At 42.3% G+C, this 8,450-nt stretch overlaps 1 protein-coding gene across 2 annotated transcripts in view; it reads right to left on the bottom strand.

Moving 5' to 3' along the window:
* The window catches only part of LOC140713975 (C-C chemokine receptor type 3-like), a 29,557-nt gene extending 21,657 nt beyond the window's left edge, over nt 1–7,900 (bottom strand). The window contains exon 1 of one of the 2 annotated variants that reach the window (XM_073024660.1): nt 7,826–7,900. The gene's annotated coding sequence lies outside the window, so the exon portion shown is untranslated. The remainder of the gene's footprint in view (nt 1–7,825) is intronic. The other variant, XM_073024661.1, reaches the window with a different exon arrangement.
* Nucleotides 7,901–8,450: the final 550 nt, after the last annotated feature.

Consider the following 8,450-nt stretch of genomic DNA (forward strand, 5'->3'; position numbering starts at 1 on the left):
TTGCTACAAGGCAATCAATTCCGTCATCCAATTCATTTACATATAACGTAAAATAATTGGTCCCAATACAGACCCCTGTGGAACATCACTTGTCACTGGCAGCCAACCAGAAAAGTCTCTCTTTATTCACATTCTTTGCCTCCTGCCAATCACCCACTGCTTTATCCATGCTATAATCTTTCCTGTAATATCATGAACTATTAACTTATTAAGCAACCTCATGTGTGACACCTTGTCAAAGGCTCTCTGAAAATCCAATACACAACATTCACCAATTCTCCTTTGTCGATCCTGCTTGTTCTTACTTCAAAAAACTCCCACAGATTGTCAGGTAAGATTTTCCATTGAGGAAACCATACTGACTATAGTGTATTTTATCATGTGCCTCCAAATACCTCAAAACCACATATTTAGCAATTGATTCTAACATCTTCCCAACTACTGACATTAAACTAACTGGCCAATAATTTCCTTTCTTCTGCTTCTCTCCCTTCCTAAAGAGTGGAGTGAAATTCACAATTTTCCCTTCCACGGAACTACGCCAGGGTCAATTGATTCTTGAAAGATCATCTACCAATGTCTCCACAATCTCTTCAGTCAACTCTTTCAAAAGTTTGGCGTGCATACCATCTCCTCCAGTAGACTTATTCTACAAACGTTTGTAACTTCCAACCTTTCAGTTTCCTAAGAACCTTCTCTCTAGTAATGGCAGCTTCACACACTTCTTCCCCCTAATACTTTCAAACTTCTGGTATACAGCTAGTGTCCTCTATAGTGAAGACTAATGGAACATACTTATTCAGTTCATCCACCATTTCCTTGTCCCCCGTTACTACCTTTCCAACATCATTTTCCAGTGGTCCAATTTCCACTTACGTCTCTCTTTTAGACTTCATGTATCTGAAGAAACTTTTAGTAACACCTTTAATGTCATTGGTGGGTTACTTTTGTAGTCCATCTTTTCCTTCTTAATGACTTAGTTGCCTTCTGTTGGATTTTAAAAGCTTCCCAATCCTCCAACTTCCCACTCATTTTTGCTCTATGATATGCCCACCCTTTGGCTTTTATATTCACTTTGACTGAAGGGAAGATGACATGGTTGTGACATCCTTCCTTTAGAATACTTCTTTCTCTTTGGAATGTATCTATCCAGTGCCTTCTGAATTGCTTCCAGAAATTCCAGCCATTGCAGCCTTGGCGACATCCCTGCCAGTGTTGTTTTCCAATCAATTCTGGCCAACTCCTCTCTTGTGCCTCTGTAATTCCCTTTATTCCACTATAATAATGATACATCTGAATTTACCTTCTCCTTTTCAAGTTTCAGGGTGAATTCTATCATATTATGATCACTTTCCCCAAAGGGTTCCTTTATCTTATGCTCTCCAATCAATTCCGATTCATTGCACAAAGCCAATCTAGAAATGCCTATCAACCATGAGCTGCTCTAGAAAGCCATCTTGTAGGTGTTCCTCCCTTGGGTTCCAGCACCAACTTGATTTTCCCCATCTACCAGTGTATTGAAATCCCCCATGACCATTGTATGATTGCCCTTTTGCCGTGCACTTTCTATCTCTGGGTTGTAATTTGTAGAGCATGTTCTTACTATTGTTTGGGGGTCTATATATAACTCCCATCAGGGTCTCTTTACCCTTGCAGTTCCTTATCTCTACCCACAACAACTCAACACTTTCTGGCTCTATATCACCTCTTTTAAATTATTTGATTCCATTTTTTTTTACCAACAGAACCATGCCAACCACTCTACTTTCCTCCTTGTCCTTTTGATACAATGTGTATCCTTGGATGTTAAGCTCCCAGCTATAATCTTCTTCCAGCCATTCAGTGATGCCACTAACGTCATACCTGCCAATGTGTAACTGTGCTACAAGTTCATCTGTCTTATACTGTGTACTGCACACATTCAAATACACCTTCAGTCCTGTATTTTTGATTTTGTCCACCTTTAATATTGCAACTCATCCTGTTGCCTGCGATTTTGCCCTAACATTTGCCTCTCCCTGTTAGCAGTCTCACTGCAGACTGGCTCTGTAAGCCAACCACTTCATTCTCAGCATTAGCACTCCGATTCCCATTCCCCTGCTAAATTAGTTCAAACCATCTCGAACTGCCTTAGAAAACTTGCCACAAGGGTATTGGTCCCCTTTAGGTTCAGGTGTAATCTGTCTCTTTTTTACAGTTCATACCTTCCCCAGAGGAAATCCTAACAATCCATAAATCTGAATCCCTGTTCCCTGCACCAGTTCCTCCACCACACATATTAATTTGATTAATATGCTCTTTTTTACTGATCGAGTCAAAGTCCTGACGTCAAATAACATGGTCATATATAGAGACTGATGATGTGCTCTGTTCCCCTTTTGACGTTGGCACATAATGAAGATCATGTTCATCAACTCTCTGGACTAGGGTTTCTCAGACGGGTTTCCACAAGAGGTCACTAGGGGTTCCGCGCGAGATTGTGATTTAAAAAAATCATCTTTTTTTTAACTTCATGTGACACGTGATGCCAGCGCTCACTGTGGAGGGCTGTGACCGAGCAGCCCCATTAGCAATCTCCTTAGAGGTTTCTCAGCCCAGTGTGACCTTGTTTATTCGGTTGAGTCCATTCTCAGTTTTTGACGAGAGCTAGGGGAGGCCGTTGATAATTGGTGAGTGCTGTATTGCAGGAATGGAGGACAGTGAGCTGATGAGGAGCGTGAAGTGTGTTTTAAGAGCATTGAATAGACTTACTCAACTTGGGCTGTGATGTCAGCCTCTCCCTCCTGACTTACCTCCCCCAACCTCCCCTTGCACGCCACCAAGATATATTTAATATTTTGTCTTCATATCTGGAAACAAAAGGTCTGTCATCAAGGAACTATGCTGGCATCTTTACTGATGGTGTCCCATCAGAGGTTTGCTCCATGAGAAGTTTTGTTTCTCTTGTAAAAAAAAGAAATGCCTCACGTTGCAACAACACAAACAAGAGAGAATCCTCAGATGCTGGAAATCCAAGCAACACACACAAAATGTTGGAGGGATTCAGAGGCCAGGCAGCATCTATGGAAAAGAGTAAACAGCTGATGTTTCGGACTAAGATCCTTCATCAGGACTGGAGAAAAAAAGAGGAAGAGTCAGAGTAAGAAAGTGGAGGGAGGGGAGAAAGAACCACAAGGTGAAAGGTGAAACTGGAAGGGGTGAGGGGTGAAGTAAAGAGCTCGCAAGTTGATTGGTGAAAGAGGTACAGGGCTGGAGAAGGGTGAATCTGGTAGGAGAGGACAGAAGGCCATGGAAGAAAGAAAAGGGGGAGGATCACCAGAGGGAGGTGATAAGCAGATAGGGAGTTAAGGTGAGAGAGGGAAATGTGTTGGGAAATATTGAATGATGGGGGGTATTACCTGAAGTTCGAGAGATCGATCTTCATGCCATCAGGTTGGAGGCTACCCAGATGGAATATAAAGTGTTGCTCCTCCAACCTGAGTGTGGCCTCATCATGATAGTAGAGAAGGTCATAGACTGATATGTCAGAATGGGAATGGGAAGTGGAATTAAAATGGGTGGCCACTGGGAGATCCCGATTTTTCTGGCAGGAGCTTAGGTGCTTGGGGAAGTGGTCTCCCAATCTACGTCAGGCCTCACTGATATACAGGAGGCCACACCAGGAGCATCGGGTATAGACCCCAACAGACTGACAGGAAAAGTGTTGCCTCACCTGGAAGGACTGTTTGGGGCCCTGAATGGTAGTGAGGGAGGAGGTGTAGGGGCAGGTGTAGCACTTGTTCTGCTTCCAAAGATAAATGCCAGGATCGTGACTGGTGGGTTGGGACAAATGGACAAAGCTGTCGCATAGGGAGCAATCCCTGCGGAAAGCAGAGAGTGGGGTGGGGGGGGGGGGGGGAGGCAATGGTGTGCTTGGTGGTGGGATCCTGTTGGAGAAAGCAGAAGTTATAGAGAATTACGTGCTGGATGCACAGGCTGGTGGTATGGTAAGTGAGGACAAGAGGAATCCTATCCCAGGTGGGAGGATGGGGTGTGGGCAGATGTGCGCGAAATAGAAGAGATGTGGTTGAGGGCAGCGTTGATGGTGGAGGAAGGGAAGACCATATCTTTGCAAAAGGAGGAAACCTCCTTCATTCTCGAATGAAGAGCCTCCTTCTGAGAGCAGAAACGGCGGAGACGAGGAATTAAGAGGAGGAGATAGTGTTTTTACAAGTAACAGGGTGGGAAGAGGTATAGTCCATGTAGCTGAGACAGTCAGGTTTATGTGGATGTCAGTAGATAAGCTGTCTCCAGAGATAGGGACAGAGAGATCAAGAAAGGGGAGGGAGGTGTTGGAAATGGACCAGGTAAATTTCAAAGGTTCAAAGGTTCAATTTAATGTCAGAGAAATGTATACAATACACATTCGGAAATGCTTTTTCTTCGCAAAACATCCATGAAAACAGAGAAGTGCCCCAAAGAATGAACGACAGTTAAACGTTAGAACCCCAAAGTCACCCCCAACTCTCCCCTCCCGCACATAAGCGGCAGCAAGGCAACAATCCCCCCTCTGCCCAGGCAAATAAAGTGCACCCACTACCGAGCACAAGTGTGAGCTAAGTGATAGCAAAGACACACACCTTGCAGTTACCCGAAAGACTATTGCAATTCAACAAACCACAGGATCTCTCTCTCCTTAATAAGGGAGAGGGAAGTGTCCCCCATTTTCACAGTGAGTGGGAGACGTAACAACAACCCACTCGTTTACGATGTTAAGAAGTCCGTTTTGTCGCTTTTTACAAGCTCTGTGTCCGAAGATCGTAAGGATCTCGGGTCTTCGGGCCCACAGCGAAAGATTTTCCAGCCTCCCCGACGACACAGGCAGGGTGGAAGTTGGAGGCAAAGTGGATGAAGTCGACAAGCTCCGCATGGGTGCAGGAAGAAGCACCAATGCAGTTGTCGATGCAGTGTAGGAAAAGTAAGGGAGTGATACCAGAGTAGGCTTGAAACATGGATTTTTCCACATATCTAACAAAAATGGAGGCATAGCTAGGACCCATGCAAGCATAGTTGATACCACTCTAGGCTTTAAACATGGACTTTTCTGCACAGCTGCAAGAAAGGGAGGCATAGCTAGGACCCATGTGAGTGTAGTTGATACGAGTGTAGGGTTGGAACATAAGTTGTGTTATCACCTCACACTGCTTTCTTCACAGAGAGGGGCTGATGTCAAAAACTCTTGGAGATGAAATGGAAAAAATTCTGGATGATGCTTCAAAATTGGTTAACTTTATTACACAAAGACCAATTCGCTCGAGAATGTTTAAAAAATGGTGTGAAAGCCTGGAGAAAGAGCACACCAATCTCCTGCTACATACAGAAATCCGGTGGCTTCACCGGGGAGGAGTTCTCAACAGTGCATTTGAGCTGAAAAGTGAATTGTAGGAGCACTTTCAAGAAAACAGTAGGCCTGATTTTGCTGAGAGCTTTGAAGATGAAGAATAGCTGCAGAAACCAGCCTGTTTAGCAGACATTTTTCATCATATGAACCAGTTGATTAAGTCTCTGCAGAGCCCTGGAGAAATTGTTCTGACTCCAAGTGATAAGATTCTTGGATTTAAAAGGAAACGGACTCCTTGGAAAATTCATGTTGCAAAAAGAAATCTTGAAATGTTTCCACTACTTGTGAGTGAGGAAGGAGATCAGAAAGCCTCGAGTCTTATTGTATACCACCTAGAAGAACACCTGCAGATCAAAATTGAACAGTTTTTTTTCTCCCTTTCAACACAAGTGTATGACTGGGTGAGGGAGCCTTTCTCTGAATCTTCTGCTCAGCCAAAGAACTTGACTTTGAGAGAAGAGGTAAACTTTGTGGGCTGCGTTCTGATCATGCACTCAAGATGAGATTCACTGACCTGACCCTGGACAAGTGAAGTAAGAGTATCCTGCCATTCATTGGAAAGCAATGAAGATTTTGCTGCAGCTTTCAACTTCTTACATGTGTGAGCAAGCTTTTTCTTGCTTAACAAACATCAAAAATAACGATAGAAATCATCTCATTTCAGTGAAGATGAAATCCATGTGTGCTCATCTCAAGTTCAACCCAGAATTGAATATTTATGCAGCAAAAACAAGGAAGATTGGCTAAAAATTCATTCTCTACTACAAAGAGCATTGACGATTATTTTTGGATTATTATATCTACAACTTACTGATCACTCTAACTTCCTGTGAGCTGTACATACAATAATTTTTTGTGCGAGATTCCCTGAGACCTGAAAATTATTTCAAAGTTTCCTCCAGGGCAAAAAGGTTGAGAAAGTCTGCTCTGGATGAAGACATTCAATGATGCAATTCAAGAAGCAGCTCTCCAGCAATTAGGAATGGCCCTGTGACGGTCAGCAGGGAGATTCCAATGCTGTTGAATGAATTGTTGCCGCAGTGTGTTCTCCTTTCACAAATATGTTATTAGTATTATGACATTGAAGTCCTCGGCATGTCCTTCATGTCCCAGATAGAGAAGGCTTTGAAGTTGCAACTGTTGCTCAAACAACACAGCCAAGATTTCTTGATGATCAGACAAAAGATGACCCTGGGGTAAACAATCTGCTCTGAAATACACCCATGTAGAGATTCTGTGCCTTTCACAAGAGGACATCAGGGCTGTCTTGATGAGAATGACAAGGAGATATATGGGCTAATTTATATTATACAGATAGTTTTAGTTTGGAAGCTCAGCTATGACCATAGGAAAAGGAACACCATCTGAATGTTGAGGTCCAACAGAATGTCTGTGACTTAAAGAACGTAAGTGGATTCTTATGCTTTGTCAAGTCCAGAGAGACCCAGACCCTTCAAGATCCAATCTATTGAGAACCAGGAATGGAAGTGAACTTAAAAAAGACAAAGCACAGTCAATTAATACTGGCGGTAACAATTATAGACCTCCTCTGTCCTCGACTCCATTTTACAGTAAACTTCACAAGCCAGTCTCATTGCCACTCCCGTTCATAAAGCAACTGAAAAAGCTGCAAGCAAGTTGAGAAAGACAAAGACTCCTAGGTGCAGAGGATCTGGAAATACCCTATGGATTGGACAAGTAAAGCTTCAAACTTTGCCCGGATTTAAATATTACTGTCATTAAAAATAATCTTACTATAATTACATTATACTTTCTCATCACAGATAGAGGAGGTAGCAGAGTACTGAATTCTGTTGTTACAATTCCACTAATAACTTTTTCAATGATTCAATTTCCTTTTGAGGCAAACTGAGGCAGTAAAATTTCAAAATGTGAATAAATTCAATTTACTTATGCTTCTTTTTACCTAGAGTAACATCTCCAGGGAGTCGAAACTGTACCATATAAGAAGGTATTAGGACAGATGACTATGAACTTGGCCATATAAATCGATTTTAAAGGGTATCTTAATAAGGGAGAGCTGTAATGTTTATGGAGAAAATTACAGAGATTTGTGGTTTGGCAGTATTCACAGCCAATATTCGCGCAGAACTTATTTTTAATGATCCTAACTGACAAATCAACTTCACTGCCATGCACAGCAAGTACCTGAAGATCATAATAAATCTGATCACTTTTTACTCCCATCTTGAGCAATAACATCGTATATCATGATAAGAATTGTGGATAAATTCTGCACACTCTCCAGAAAAATCTGTGAAGGTGAATAAACAAAGTCAAATCTTTATCTGTTCTCTGTTCATCTTAGCAAGCAGATACTATTTAAGAACAATGCCAACAGACATTTACAAATTAGCTAGAACTCATCTGAAAGTTATATAATACATACATTTTTAATTATTATATAGAGAGACTCAACATTACCTCTTCGACCTTTTTGCAGTCCTGTTCAAAGGAATACGATCTCTATAGTTTCATCTATGGATTCTGTTTTTTTTTGCTTCTAACCACTATAGCCACAAGTTGTACTTTCACATTCTGATATGTATATCCATGGCCTCCTCTACTGTCAAAATGAATCCAAACTCAGGTTGGAGGAACAACACCTTATATACTGGTTGGGTAGCCTCCAACCTGATGGCATGAACATTGACTTCTCTAACTTCCATTAATGCCCCTCATCCCCTTCTTACCCCATCCCTGAGATATATATATATATGATATATATGTATCCCTTTTGCCAATCACCTTTCTGGCTCTCAGCTCCACCCCACCCCCTCCGGTCTTCTCCTATCATTTTGCATTTCCCCTCCCCCTCCTACTTTCAAATCTCTTACTATCTTTCCTTTCAGTTAGTCATGATGAAGGGTCTCGCCCGAAATGTCAACAGTGCTTCTCCGTATAGATGCTGCCTGGCCTGTTGCGTTCCACCAGCATTTTTTGTGTGTGTTGCAGATTCAATTCCTCTTCAATTCCTCAATTGAACTCTTCAATTTCCCTCATTGGCCTCCCACCTCTTCTCCTCATCTGCCCATTACCTTCCCATTCT

This window comes from Hemitrygon akajei, chromosome 20 (genome assembly GCF_048418815.1).
Source record: "Hemitrygon akajei chromosome 20, sHemAka1.3, whole genome shotgun sequence".
Lineage (NCBI taxonomy): Eukaryota > Metazoa > Chordata > Chondrichthyes > Myliobatiformes > Dasyatidae > Hemitrygon > Hemitrygon akajei.